The 15985-nt window shown below is 32.9% G+C and overlaps 2 non-coding genes and 1 pseudogene across 2 annotated transcripts; 1 reads left to right on the top strand and 2 right to left on the bottom strand.

Annotated features, from left to right (window-relative positions):
- LOC145036194 (putative disease resistance RPP13-like protein 1) overlaps nt 1–6410 on the top strand; it is a 28818-nt pseudogene extending 22408 nt beyond the window's left edge.
- TRNAR-UCU (transfer RNA arginine (anticodon UCU)) lies at nt 4198–4269 on the bottom strand. Its single transcript has one exon. It is a non-coding gene; the product is annotated as a tRNA-Arg (tRNA).
- A 2039-nt stretch (nt 6411–8449) lies between the features above and the next one.
- Nucleotides 8450–8529, bottom strand: TRNAL-UAG (transfer RNA leucine (anticodon UAG)). The gene has a single exon. It is a non-coding gene; the product is annotated as a tRNA-Leu (tRNA).
- Between the last annotated feature and the right edge of the window lie 7456 nt (nt 8530–15985).

Below are 15985 nucleotides of genomic sequence, written 5' to 3'. Positions count from 1 at the left end.
GTCAGTTGTCCTTAGTCTGGGTGTATAGATTAAGACATAGTCAGTCGTCCTCAGTCCGGGAGTATGGATAGGAGATAGTTATTCGTCGTTAATCGGGGAGAATGGAGTTACACATAGACATTTGTCCCTAATCCGAGAGTATGGAATGGGCACAATTATTGATCCGAGAGCATGGATTAAATCCGAGAGTATGGATTAAGTAGGAGGTAAAATTTAAGCTCTGAGAGTATGGATAGTGTCATTGAGAGGATCGACGGGGTGGGGTAAGAGTTGCTTATATATATATATATATATATATATATATATATATATATATATATATATATATATATACACACACACACATATATATATATATATATACATATATATATATATATATATATATATATATATATATGGTGAAATTGTATATTTTGTGAGTTCTAAATTATATATATGATATAACATTGTAGGATTGGAATCCCTATGTGCTCACCAAGTTTCCCAACCTGACCCACCCAGTTTATTTATCTCATTGGTGTTGATATGAAGTCACATTACATTGCGAGGTTAAGGAGATATAAATCACTAGTGATAATGAATGTAAGTTATGTTTATGCTTATGTTTCTGTATTGACAATGACATCCCAAATGGTTTAAAATGAATAAAAATACTTTTCTTCGGAAATGCCTTGATAACGTATTTATCGTGTTTTACTAGGAACAAATTCCGCAACTTTTTTATTAAAAGAGGTACTCTGATTTTTTATAAAGCATGAACAAAATCGGTATTTTCTGGATGTGAAAATGGGGACGTCACATTGAGCCCCGCCCGGCATCGGGCTCTGCTCGACATCGAGCAAAGCTCGGTATACATATAAACATACCAACAAATACACGTAAATAATAACATAACATAAACATATAAACATTCCTCGGGCCCCGCCCGACGTCAGACCGAAATTCGGAAGCATACAAACATAACTCGGGCATTGGCCGACATCATTCCGTAATCCAGAAATGTACAATACTGGCACATGAATCACGAAGACATCAAGCATACAAACATTCCTCGGGCACCGCCCGACATCGGATCGAAATCCAGAAAACATATAAACCTACATCGGGCACTGCCCAACATCAGACCTTAGTCCAGAACATTAGGACTGTTCACTATTTGGATAAAACCGAATTGGACAATTGGACAATTTGGATCGGACTATTTAGTTCGGATATTTGGATTTTTGGATTGGTTTTTAGCAAAACCGAATTATTATTTTGAATTTCGGATTGGTTTTGGTTTATAAAATAAAAACCGAATAGTCCAAAAAACCCGAATTGCAATTTATTATTTTGTTATTCTTAATATATATCTTTAATAATTTATAAATTTACTAAATTATTCTTTTAGTATATTAAAAATTTTCATCTATTATAATACTTTAATATGTACTTCTTATAAAAAAAAATTGTCTATAAAGTAGTAAACTATAATATATTTTCTTGATAGTTATTTATAAGTTTTAGTTCACAACTAAATAAACAATATTTTTTAGTTTATATTATAGAGTTAGTTAATACTAAAGTTATACATTTGTTGAATTGTCTTGATTCTTGAAAACCGAATTGTAAAAAACCAATCCAACCGAATTATAATTTGGTTGGATCGGATCGGATTTGAATTTAGTTTGGACTATTTGGATCTACATTTTGAAAACCGAAGTTAATTTGGATTCACTTGATCGGATCGAATTAAACCGATCCATCTAAACGAACACCCCTACGAAACATAATAACTTACATATACAGGTCGGTATTGGGGCCTTCAACCTGTTCATACAGGAGGAAAACTCACCTCGCAAAGCTGAATGCAAAATCTCACAGTAAGAATTCTCTAGCGGCTGCTCTAAGGACTCCCTGCATTATCAGTACAAAATAACACTTAGTCAAAACTCAAAAATCCTTCTTAGAGTAAAATAACCATTTTAACCCTGATCTAATCAAGTCCATGACCTAGGCCCAAATCCATAACATGAAAGGCCCAATCTAGATAGCCTTTCCAAGACCACTAATAGCCCACCAATGACCCAATTTTCTAAATTGGGCCCAACTCCTCAAATGGGTCTTCCCTTAAACCCAAACATATTCTTAGCCCAAAATAACTGATTTCTGATGGCCATTATGACCCAAAATAACAAAGTCCATGGAATCGCCCAAACCGAGGCCCAGATGTCACAAAATCCAAATTCAGTGAGTACGCGGGGCGTACTCCTCTGTACGCTAAGCGTAAAGACTATATGGCTTGTACGTTGCATGTACGAGCTTGTACGCCTAGCGTACTACCCTGTTAAGTCATAATCTCTAAAAAGGGATTAACCCCTTAAGACCTTAAGCTCCAAACACATATTTGAGTCCAATAAAGTGTCTTAACCTATAAAGTCGATTACTTCGTGGCTTGCAAACCCTCAAATAGACCTAAACTGGAAATATGACAACCTACTTCCATAGAAATGACTAATACTCATGTATGACCCCATTAAGACCTTCAAGATGGTAACTTTTCTGTCTTTGGGACTCAAATAGCACTAAAGGTGGCAACCCTAAGCCTAGAAACAAATTTGGAACCATAAAAATCCATTCTTGGGACCAAAAAGGTCCAAACCCCATTACAAGAGATCTAAGCATACATGAGGCAAGTTTTGAGCTTTTTACCTTAAATGAGTGCTAGATGATGATGATGTCTCAGATCCTTGAGCTCAAGCTACACAAGTTCTTCTTCACCAACTTCCTTTTCTCCTTCCAAGCTCCAAGCCACTAAAATGGCTTCCATAAGATCAAGATCACAAAAAGATGAAGAAGGTTAGGTTTCTAGGTTTCTGGGTTAAGGAGGCTGGGGTTTTGGACATAATGATGTATATATATGACCTAAACCTTAAAAATTAGGGTTTTGAGTCAGCTCGCGTACGCTGCATGTACCCCTTGGTACATTACGCGTACACACAATCACCCCTCGTATCCAAAGTCCTCACTACACCCAGCATACGTCTTCAGTCAACCCAATTCAATAACGATCCAACTCAATAAAGGCCCAAGTCAATAATCCAACATTAATCTCATAGTCCAACAAATAAATTACAAAATTACATAATTTAGCATTACCTCAAGTTATGGATGTTACAGAAATGCAAGTTGTATTCTAAATTTTGCAATCAAGAGTTTATATATATATATATATATATATATATATATATATATATATATATATATATATATATATATATATATATATATATATATATATATATGAGTTTCAAACAGATGACACGATCAATGAGTTGGAAAACTTGTTTTTTGTTCATCAGACATCATTGAATATATGGGGTGCATTTCCACAAGTTTTAATGATGGATGCCACATATAAGACAAACAAGTACAACATGTCTCTTCTTGAAATTGTTGGTGTTACTTCAACAAACAACACATTTTCCATAGCTTTCGTTCTTATGGATGAAGAGAAAGACGCAAATTATACTTGGGCATTAAGTTGTCTTAGGACCACGTTGGGTGGATAGGATGGGCCATATGTGATCGTCACGGACAGAGAGTTAGCCTTATTGAATGCATGAGCAAATGTATTCCCTGCATCCAACTGGTTACTCTATAGATGGCACATATTTGAATATATAAAGAAACACTGAAAACCAACTTTAAAGTCTAAGGGTATTTGGGGATCATATAAGAAAGTATGGGTGAATCCAATTGAGTCATCAACGAGGAGATCATATTTAGAAAACTTCGCTCAACTTCAATCTATTGGAAGACTGTCATTAGACTCTTCATATATATATATATATATATATATATATATATATATATATATATATATATATATACACAGAGAGAGAGAGAGAGAGAAAGCGAGGTAGGTAGGTTCAAATATGGATTAACAAATATTGTGTGGATGTAAGGATTAATATGGGCCAAGTATTATTTAATTTTAATAAATAATTAATTAAATCTTCAACCCTTTAATTTAAGCAAATTACTTTATTTAAAACCCTACTGCCTATTTCATCCACACCCACAAAATCACCTCCCGTTTCCATCAAAGATGTCAAGATTGTCGGAGGGAAGTTCTCAGGTGCGCTGTCCGCCATTCCGGTTATCGTGACTAGTCGAGATCGTCTCCGAGGTTCGAAATATCTGGAAAAAAATTGCGTCCAATAGGATTTGAACCTATAACAAAGGTTTAGAAGACCTCTGTCCTATCCATTAGACAATGGACGCTTTTCATTGCGATTTTTTAGTAGTTTTACTTTCTGATCTTTTATTTGAAAAAATATGAATCTAATATACTAATATAGTAGGATTTCTATAAGAAAATTCTTTGAATTGTATATTCAATGATGAATGATGTATTAATTAGAGTCTATTAGAGTATTTAATATAGGATGGGCCATATGTGATCGTCACGGACAGAGAGTTAGCCTTATTAAATGCATGAGCAAATGTATTCCTTGCATCCAGCTGGTTACTCTATAGATGGCACATATTTGAATATATAAAGAAACACTGAAAACCAACTTTAAAGTCTAAGGGTATTTAGGGATCATATAAGAAAGTATGGATGAATCCAATTGAGTCATCAATGAGGAGATCATATTTAGAAAACTTCTCTCAACTTCAATCTATTGGAAGACTGTCATTAGACTCTTCATATATATATATATATATATATATATATATATATATATATATATATATATATATATATATATATATATATATATATATATATATATATATATATATATATATAGAGAGAGAGAGAGAGAGAGAGAGAAAGAGAGGTAGGTAGGTTCAAATATGGATTAACAAATATTGTGTGGATGTAAGGATTAATATGGGCCAAGTATTATTTAATTTTAATAAATAATTAATTAAATCTTCAACCCTTTAATTTAAGCAAATTACTTTATTTAAAACCCTACTGCCTATTTCATCCACACCCACAAAATCGCCTCCCGTTTCCATCAAAGATGTCAAGATCATCGGAGGGAAGTTCTCGGGTGCGCTGTCCGCCATTCCGGTTATCGTGACTAGTCGAGATCGTCTCCGAGGTTCGAAGAGGTTGAAGAGACAGAGGGAAGACGGGAGGTCGTCGTCTCTGGCGTCGGAGAGGCCAAAAGGGAAAAGCAGCACAGGGTCTGCTCCGACAATCAAATGTGAAGAAAAAGGAGAAGGCTGATCCGAGAGGGTCAAGGCAAGCAACAACAACACACGATCTGGGGAGATGCAAAGGAGGCTGCTGCCCTCCTGACCACTGTGTGCTTCATCGATTCAACCGACCCAATTCTCTTAGCCATCATCAATTTCTCCCAGGTAAGTTCTCGATTCCACAAAATCGGTATGTTGTTCGATCCCTCAATCTAAATCTGCGTTTTTTTAATTTTATTTTTTTGTCAATTCAATTTATCAAAGTTTTCTTCCTGCAATTCTAGATTCGTTTTACCTGTGAGTATTTTGGTTAACAGTATGCTTAATTGATCATTTCATAATTTGCTTTACATGTTATTCTATAATGAGGCAACAAGTTGTATGTATTTATATTCTTGAACTTCATTTTTTTATGTGTTTTTTTTTTCAAGACCACTCGGAATGTAGCAAAGTTATTTGGAACACCAATGGTGGCTGGAAATTAAGAGACAATTTCATGACAATTGATATTCACCACACCAAAATGTCAAAATATAATAGCATGAAACAAGAATGAGAATGAAGATTCTTTGATGAATTGTATTCATGTAGGATGAAAATTGTTTTCAAGAATGACTTACTATAAAGCTTGTATTCTTATAGATTGTGGCAAAAATACAAAAAATGACATTGTATTTTTATAGAATGTGATAGTTATTAGACCAGATCCAAGCTCTGCTTAATGATGCTTCTCAGAAGGAAGAAACTAATGAATCTGTTAGAAGATGGCTGAATGCTCTCCAATATTTGGCTTACGACATAGACGATGTTCTTGATGATCTGGCAACCGAAGATATAGAACTTAAGTTGACTGAGAAATCTGGATCCACCATCAGCAAGGTAAGAAAGCTAATCCCAACTTGTTGCACAAATTTTTCATTAAGTTCTAGGATGCATGGAAAATTAGATGGTATTTCCACCAAGTTACAAGAATTAGTAGAGGCAAAAAATAATCTTAGTTTAAGTATGTTAACAAATGAAATGCCAAAAGTTAAAAGATACGAGGCGAGTTTGGTGATAAGAAGGCATTGGTTCAAAAATTGTTGGGGGCTAAAGATGAATCGTCTAATCAAAACATTAGCATCGTGCCCATAGTTGGTATGGGTGGGGTTGGTAAAACAACTTTAGCTCGACTTTTGTATGATGAAAAGGAAGTGAAGGATCACTTCTAAGTCAGGGCTTGGGTTTGTGTTTATGATGAATTTGATATTTCTAATATAAGCAAAGTGATTTATCAATCTGTGACCGGGGAAACCAAAGAATTCACAGATTTAAATTTTCTTCAAGAAGCTCTTAAAGAGAAACTTAAGAACAAACTATTTCTAATAGTATTAGATGATGTATGGTCTGAAAGTTATGATGTCTGGGATAAGTTAGTGTGCCCATTTCTTGTGAGGGATCCTGGAAGTAGAAGTATCATGACAACTCGGAAGGAACAGTTGCTTAGAAAATTGGGTTACACACATATAGACCCACTGCCGAGTCTTTCACATGATGATGCTATGTGTGTATTTTCTCAACATGCATTAGGTGTAGATAACTTTGATTCACATCCAACACTTAAACCACATGGTGAAGGGTTTGTGAAAAAATGTGATGGCTTGCCCTTAGCTTTAAGATCACTTGGAAGTTGGAAGGTTACTAAGGACAAAAACAGATGAGGAAGAATGGAAGGTTCTGTTAGATAGTGAGATTTGGAGGTTAGGAAATGGAGATGAGATTATTAAGGCTCTTAGACTAAGCTACAATGATCTTTCTGCATCTTTGAAGCAGTTGTTTGGATATTGTTCCTTGTTTCCCAATGACTATTTGTTCGACAAGGAGGAGTTGATTATGTTGTGGATGGCAGAAGGGATTTCGCACCACTCTAGTACAAGCAAATCATTGTTTGTGATGCATGACCTCATGAATGACTTGCCGAGATTTTTTAGCATGACTTCAATATTAACGGATTTTTTATTAAATAGGTCCATTTTCACACCTTTAATTATTTAAATATGATTCCATATATTTTTGAAACTGTGACGAACTTTATCTTTGGGTGCACATTTGTCAAATTACATTTCGATGATATTTTATTTAAATTTATGGCTTAATAATTGAATTCTAATGTATTTTTCTCACTCCTATATACTTACAGCCAAGCAATAAAAGATCAAAGGTCAGTGGATGTAATGAAGTTTGAAATAAAAGCATCAGAGAAGAGAAAATATCAAAGGAAGACATTTATATATGGTGATGCTTCTAATTTACAAGGTTTGCTTCCATCTGACTGATAAACCCTTATGCGATCTGAAGCATGACTGATAAACCCTTATGCGATCTGAAGCAAGCCCTTATGGACAGTGATTTCCAAAATGCAGTTAATTTATTCTTGTTCTAAATTTGTATAAAATGGAATCTTGATATATAGGCGAATTACTTACTTTCCAACAATCGTCCATGGAAATTAAGTGCAAAACTCCTGCTGATGATCATAGCTGTGAAGCTTTAATGCTTTTTATATGCCAGCATCTTTTCAATCATTCAAACTACGCTCAATCTCTTCAAAACCTTGATGTTGTAATCTTGTTTTCCCTTTACATAACTTTGTAAGGGTATAGATTTATCTCATTGTCAAATTGATTAACTAATTTCTTAAGTTAAACTCGGGAAAATGTCACTTTAGCCCTATATTAACTCTTGGGTTTTATTTTAAAAAGTCCCTTATCTTTTTTTTAGTAATCTAAGGGCTTATAGTCCAATTTCAGGTGTATAAAAGCCTAGATTATATTAACACTACATTTTTTTGTGTAGAAAGACTATTTTTGATGCTTAATAATTAGTCATATCATTATGTTTTGAAGTTTGATAAATTCATAAAATAACAAGAAACTTTGTTTCAGCTTTGAATACTAATTAAAATTAGAGAGTCATTGAACATATAACAATGCAAAATGCATATAATTTATTAAAAAAAAAAAAAAAGAGCTACATAAGCATATGTATAGCTTTAGATGCTAAATTACAAGCAATCATGGTGCCTTACTGCCTTTAGGCTCACCTTTAAAGTTTTAACTAAAATCTAGCATACCAAAAGTCTTGAACAAAACGTATTTGCATGTGACATCCATTCTTTATAATCTTTTAACTTCAATAATACTCCAATAGTATTTATCATGAGCAACTTTCAAGGCCACTTCAAAACATGAAAACTATTCGAAAAAAAAAATGACAGCTGTGGGATTTGAACCCACGCCCTTTCGGACCAGAGCCTAAATCTGGCGCCTTAGACCACTCGGCCAAACTGTCCAACTGATAATTACGTTTAGATTAAGCTTTAATTGTGCTATAATAAAATAGAATAAACTTTGAAACCACATAATGCAACTTGAACTAAAAGAGCTGTTGGACACAAATTATGAAGGGAAAATGACTTATTTAGGTAACTAACTATTTCAATTGTCCATATATAGGTAATGTTCTTTTTTTTGTACACATTAAGGTAACTAACTTGTTTTGTTTGTTCACATTTAGGTAATATGACCGGCTATCACCTGTTTTTGCTTATGTGGCATCCACCTGGCATTACGTTGCACCTACGTGGCATGGTGCATATATGGGAAAATGACTTATTAAGGTAACTAACTATTTCAATTGTCCATATATAGGTAATGTTCTTTTTTTTTGTACACATTAAGGTAACTAACTTGTTTTGTTTGTTCACATTTAGGTAATATGACTGGCTATCACATGTTTTTGCTTATGTGGCATCCACCTGACATATGACTTGAATACGTTGCACCTACATGTCATGGTGCATATTTTGTCTTCATTCAATTACACTATAACTGTGTCATACGATTCCACCCCTAATTCTAAACCCTAGATCGATCGATGATGGCTTCTTCTTCCTCATCTTATTCTTCAAAATGACAAGATGAATTTCAAGCTGATCATCGATTGCGGTTTACCATCTCGTGTGAAGATTTCAAGAACTCCTGCAACATATTCAACAATATTGATTTACCATCGAGTTTTGACAAACTCTAAATTTTCTTCCATGGTTGTCAGGAGTTCTTGAAATCTTCACACGAGATGGTAAGCCGCAATCACATGGATGATCAGCTTGAAATTCATCTTGTTGTTTTGAAGAATAAGATGAGGAAGAAGAAACAAAACAAGTCATATGTCAGGTGGATGTCACGTAGGTGTAACGTATTCAAGTCATATGCCAGGTGGATGCCACATAAGCAAAAACATGTGATAGTCGGTCATATTACCTAAATGTGAACAAACAAAACAAGTTAGTTACCTTAATGTGTATAAAAAAAAGAACATTACCTATATATGGACAATTGAAATAGTTAGTTACCTTAATAAGTCATTTTCCCATATATGCACCATGCCACGTAGGTGCAACGTAATGCCAGGTGGATGTCACATAAGCAAAAACAGGTGATAGCCGGTCATATTACCTAAATGTGAACAAACAAAACAAGTTAGTTACCTTAATGTGTACAAAAAAAAGAACATTACCTATATATGAACAATTGAAATAGTTAGTTACCTTAATAAGTCATTTTCCCAATTATGAATCTAAATACAAGCCGACCTAATAGGGGGGAAAGCTGGATGACGGCCCTAGGCCTCATAACAGTTTTGGGGCCCCAAATTTAATTTGGCTTCCCCCCCTTAATTTTTATAACATAAACGTAGAAAAATTATCTTCTTCCCGTTCTTGAATGAAAAATTATCATTTTGTGTTATTTGCCTTTGTGTTTTGATTAGTTTTTTTGATGTCAAACTATTAATAGTGTTTTTTCTAATGTTGAACCAAATTTATCCCAATTAAGCAATAACATAAAGGTAATAAAATATCTCTCGATCTTTTTTCTAATGTTCTTTTAGATTTTTCATTTTGTAATAATCAAATAAATAGCATTCAAAGTGTCACTCATCTTGTGAAATGATTTTGGTGTTGATGTTGAAGGTAGGTTGATAACCATGAATGAAGTTGTGAGATTGCTCCTTCAATCAACTATTGAAAATCCAACAAATCAAAATTTTATTCTTTTATTAGATAGACAAGTAAATGACAATTGTTATAAAAAAAAATCAGAGTAAATTACCAATTTACCCTTTTGGAATAATAAGTTATTAAAGTCAAACCTTTATTTATTATCCGTATTAAGGGCATATAAGTAATTTTATCAAACATATTAGTTGATCTTCGGGGCCTTTGGTTTATGTTCTCATGTTTAATTTGCTTTACACAACATTTTCTCATCGGCATGTTGATCTTCTTCGAGTATCAAGGGGACGGATGATAAATGGAAGTACCTAGATCTGACAGGTAAGTTAAAATGATTTTCTTATTTTCTTCTTTTTTGCACTTCAATTGATGTATTCTCAACATTATGATATTTTGACTTTGATTTTTTAAGGATTCAGTTTCTTGGTCTCTTCACTTTCAATGATTAAATGACACGTGTGAAAAATTATTATGTTGATTCTTCAATGGTGGGATATTTCTTTTGATCTCTTCATATTCTCACTAGATAAACACAAGGAAGAATTTGCATCCCTACAAGATACTTTATAGGTTTTGGAACATAAGGGCATTTTAGTCCATTACTACGATTAAATATGGTGTAAGTGCATCTACACCAATTTTTTCTTTAAAACTCCTTTCGATACAAAAGAATTGGTGTATTTGTTAATTTGTGTATATATGTGGAATTATGGAAAAGGTGATGATTACTTATGTACTTGAAGTGTAAAACCTAATATTTGCCTCCTATTTATTTATTTATCATTTGAAGGTGGTTTGCAGAATATGCTTTGAATCTTATTTCTTTGATTATCAGTTTCATCTCTAAAGTACCTAAGCTAACAAATGGCTTTATTTTTTTATGAAATAAATTTTGGATTTTGTGTTAAGATAGAACAAACATAAAATAGAGAAAAGGATCATGGTTGACATGTTTATTTGTAATGTTACTCCCTAAGTTATCTTTTGGGACAATCCTATAGTATTTTAGGTTATAAAGTGGGTGATTGAAGATAATATATTATTTAAAATCAACTGGAATTTTAGAAGTTATTCATATGATTTCATCCATGCATTTATCTGACATTGCACTTTATCTTGTTTTTTTTTTAATTTATAGCAATGTACATTTGATAATATATCCAATCATATCATTCTACCATTGAGTTTATTTCTTATTATCTTGTTATACTTATGAAAATTTTACATAGTTTAGCTAATACTACTTACATTTTTTCATAATACAATTTTTTTACTGGAATCATTATATTCATTTTTGCATTTTTTTTCATAATACAATTTTTTTACTGGAATCATTATATTCATTTAGGATCATTATATTGTGGATGGTTTACAAATAAATTAGTTAACTTAGTTATTATATCATAACATAATTTGATCTTTAAATGGATGGTCTCTACAGTAAAATGATCAAATCATTAATTAATATCAGTTTGCTTTTGGTCTATTGACAATTTGGTTGTTAAAAAAGTAATGATACTTTCAAATTATACTTATATTTTGTTGAATGTTGATGTTCATAAATTTAAATTTAAATACATAAACAAATAAAATATGATTTTATTTTGTATGCAAAAGAATGTAAATTTTATAGTCTTTATGTAATTTTATTTTAAATAATCAATATAATTACATAAACCTAGTGTGTTTATATATATAAAAGAGTTGGCTAAATAACTCATTATTTTACCATTTAGACACAAGAAGTACTAACTACCTTTATACTATCCGGTTATAACATTTTTCTCTTTCTGATTTTCTCACTATGAAGGGACGTGAGTTTGATTCCTTTCTCAGTAGTCTTTGTCTTTGTATGCACAACAAAAAGTTTTATTCCTATATAATATGCAGTTTTATATATTTGTCATCACTCATAGATATCATTTACGTCCAAAATCTCACTTTCCACTATTATTTTTAATAGGGATAATGACTTGAAAGGGTAACGAACTTTCGATTTTTGTCACATTTAGTCACTAAACTTTTTTTCGTTATCTATTTGCCACTAAACTATTGAAACTGTTCACATTTTACCCTTATGACCGGTAACAGCCGGTCATAAGGGTAAAATGTGAATAGTTTCAATAGTTTAGTGGCAAATAGATAATGAAAAAAAGTTTAGTGACTAAATGTGAACAAAATCGAAAGTTCGTTTCCCTCTAAAAAGTTCAATAACTAAATGTGAACAAACTTCCTATTGTATTATGTTTTAGCAAAATTATTTATTTTTGTTTAATTGTAGCAACATTTGTTGATGAAGAAATCTATGAAATAAAAATACAAAATGTAACATCTGAATTTCCATGTATCATCATTTAAGTATTTTTCTTTTGAGTTAAGAAGAGAGACTCGACGAGTTGACGCCTCAACTCGTCGAGTAAGGTCGCGACTGGTGATTCAGATTAATGAATGGACTCAACGAGTCGGTGAGGCGACTCGACGAGTCCGCACTGTTGGCAGAAACCCTAAATCTTTGGGCTCGAGCTATATTTAAAGGCACTTATAGCCTTCAATTGCGACTAACTTTCCCATAAGTGCGAACCCTAGCGAGCTTGAGTGTGTAGAGTGAGAGGAAGAGCTATCTTGAGCTTTTTGGTGTGATAGATCTGGACCCTTCTAGGTTCAGAGAGCCGAGAATATGAAGCTTTAGTAGAGTAAACCTTGGGGTTCAAAGTTAGGAAGCATTTATGGTATATATAGAGTTACTTTCATCTTACACATAGATATGAAGTATTTTATATAAATTACGTACTATGTGTGCATATTATTTGAATACTTGTTGTCTATGCTGGATGAACGATTTTATACATGTTTTAAAAGATTTAAACAGTATATTTATTTTATATCTACAAATATGTTGCGGATGAAACATGGGTAGATGAAATAGTTGATGTGTGATGAAATAAAATGATGAGAGATAGGTAATGATAGAAAGGTGGTGATAATTAGGTAAATAGATGATGATGAATATGTGATGTAGGATGAAAGGAGATACCATAACCTTAACCAGCAATGTGGCGATGTAGTCATCTACCAGAGTATAGATGGCGACCACGGACTATTCTAGACAACCCAGTGGAAACACCAGCAAGCCCATAACCTATAGGTGATGAATTACGAGTTCAGGCGATGTTGTAACTACGTATTCATGTGATGATACTCTAACTCCTTACTATGAATTACGAGTTCTGACGATGTTGTAACTACATATTCATGGGATGTCACAAATTTCGCATGCCAAACCAATGGTTATAATTCACATCAGTGAGAATGGTTCATTTTTTTGTAAAACCAAAATCAGATTGGAGATTTTGATTTTTTATTTTAGGAAATGTCAAACCATTGGTTTTTTGTTTTTTTTTAAATATATTTTCAGGGATTTGTTTTTTTTTTTTTTTTTTTTCATAGATTTCTTCATCAACAAATGTTGTTACAATTTAACAAAAATAAATAACTTGCTAAAACATAATACAAGAGAAGGTTTGTTCACATTTAGTCATTGAACTTTTTAGAGGGAAACGAACTTTCGATTTTGTTCATATTTAGTCACTAAACTTGTTTTCGTTATCTATTTGCCATTAAACTATTGAAATTGTTCACATTTTACCCTTATGACCGACAACAGCCGGTCATAAGGGTAAAATGTGAACAGTTTCAATAGTTCAATGGCAAATAGATAACGAAAAAAAGTTTAGTGACTAAATGTGACAAAAGTCGAAAGTTCGTTACCCTTTCAAGTCATTATCCCTTTTTAATATTAATGATGTTTTTTTTTGTTAAACCATATTATACTTTAACTGTAACATTATTCTATTATTAATAATATTTGTTAGAAACCGATCTTTCCACCAAATAATAATAATAATAACAACAACAACAACAACAACAACAACGCTTCCAAACCCTTGGTCGCTGTCGCTTGTCGGCTTATTTTCCGATCACCGTTGCTAGAGAGTGGTTGTTTGTTCTTGAATTTAATATAGAAGCGAGATGGAGACCCTCATAATGAGTGGGCTCGGAATTGAGTTTCGAATGACAAAACAGGGAACAATCTTCGAACCAAGGGAGCAACCATATGATATTACTTGGAAGAATTACTTTGTAAGTCTTAATGTTTCTTCCTTTTATGTTAAGAATTTTCACGATTCTATTATTCCGAATGATTTGTGGCATGCATGTGATTGTCTTGGAAAAGATGTGGATTTTTTATTGATAAAAAGAGGTCTCGAATTGGGTAAAGATTTTGATTTATTAGATTTACGGGTGTTTGCAATGTTGATCATATGGTTAAACAATTGTGTGATGTTTGGTTTTGGTATCACAAGCTCTTTGCTTCTATTCCAAGATTTTTGAAATTGGATACTTCTTTTTCAAAACAACACATGGTTTCTTCTAAAGTTGTGAAGATCAAACCGAGATGTCATTGAGCTCTTAAGCATCAAACAACTTTTGGGTTTAAGTTCTTGAGTTCTTCATCGAAACACATCATGTGCGTGTTCACCAAAAAAGTTCATGTTTTGCCATAAAAATTACGTTTGGCCAGTTGAACCTACAATAATCGACTATAATGATATTCTTTTAAACAAGTTCAATGGTAAGCCGTGTACAAAAAAAAAACTATAGTGACTAAGGTGGCGTTTGTTTGTTTGTTTTTTTGACAAAAAGATCTTTTTAACCTTTTAAGTGTGTGGGCGGAAAAACATTTAAAGAAATTAGTGTTGATTAAGAAGACAAAAGATATAAAAAAGTTTTTTGATATCTTTTTCCCGAAGATAAAAAATAATGTCTTATTTTGAAAGAGGTTTTCTAAGTTCTAACACTAATGTAATATTTTTTACTACTACCACTAATGCCACCACTGTTGTTGCAACTACCGTCGCCTCCATGGCCACAATTGTCGTTGTCGTCACCACCACTATTGTCGTCGCCGCTACTGTCAATGTCGTCTTTACTGCCACCACCACCTTCGCCATCACCACTACCTCCGTCTCTGCCACCACTTCACCCCCAATCTTAACTTTGCCACCACACCATCACCACCCCGCCACCTCTTTAAAAACAAACACCGTCTAAATGTTTATACATAACATAATTTGTTATCCTTGCAAAATATTAATTTAATGTTTATAAAATATATTGTATTTGTTTTTTGGTATGTTTCACAACTTTGTTTCCTTAATATTTTATTCATTAATCTATTATGTTTAAATTTCAAAACTTTATTATTTTTTATAAAATAATGTAGAGAAAATGACTTAGGAGGATAACTATCTGTTCACATGTTGGCAACATCTTTTTTTGTATACATAAAGCTAACTAACTTGTTTTACGTGTTCAATTTATATCAATATTACCGACTAACACCTCTTTTTTAAACTGGTTGGCTCAAACTAACTCACTTAAAAGAAATTATGTGGCATCTTACGTGCTCATTACACCCTTTTGTCCAACATCGACTTCATTTAATTAGGTCCCTCACAATTACTCCCAGATCTTTCCGGATTAATTATGGTTTCTCAGAAATCAATCGATCGAAGCAATAGGAGCTCATTGTTTGGAATTGAAGCTGGGACTTGAAATCGTAGACTGTAACATGTCAGAATCATCTAACAGTACGTACCTTACAATAGATTTCACTATAATGGAATGTTTGCACCAAACCTGTTAGTGTACTTAGACCCTATAAGAATTTCG

Source organism: Lactuca saligna, chromosome 3 (assembly GCF_052625555.1).
Source record: "Lactuca saligna cultivar CGN05327 chromosome 3, ASM5262555v1, whole genome shotgun sequence".
Lineage (NCBI taxonomy): Eukaryota > Viridiplantae > Streptophyta > Magnoliopsida > Asterales > Asteraceae > Lactuca > Lactuca saligna.
This window is presented reverse-complemented; position numbering and strand designations above follow the sequence as displayed.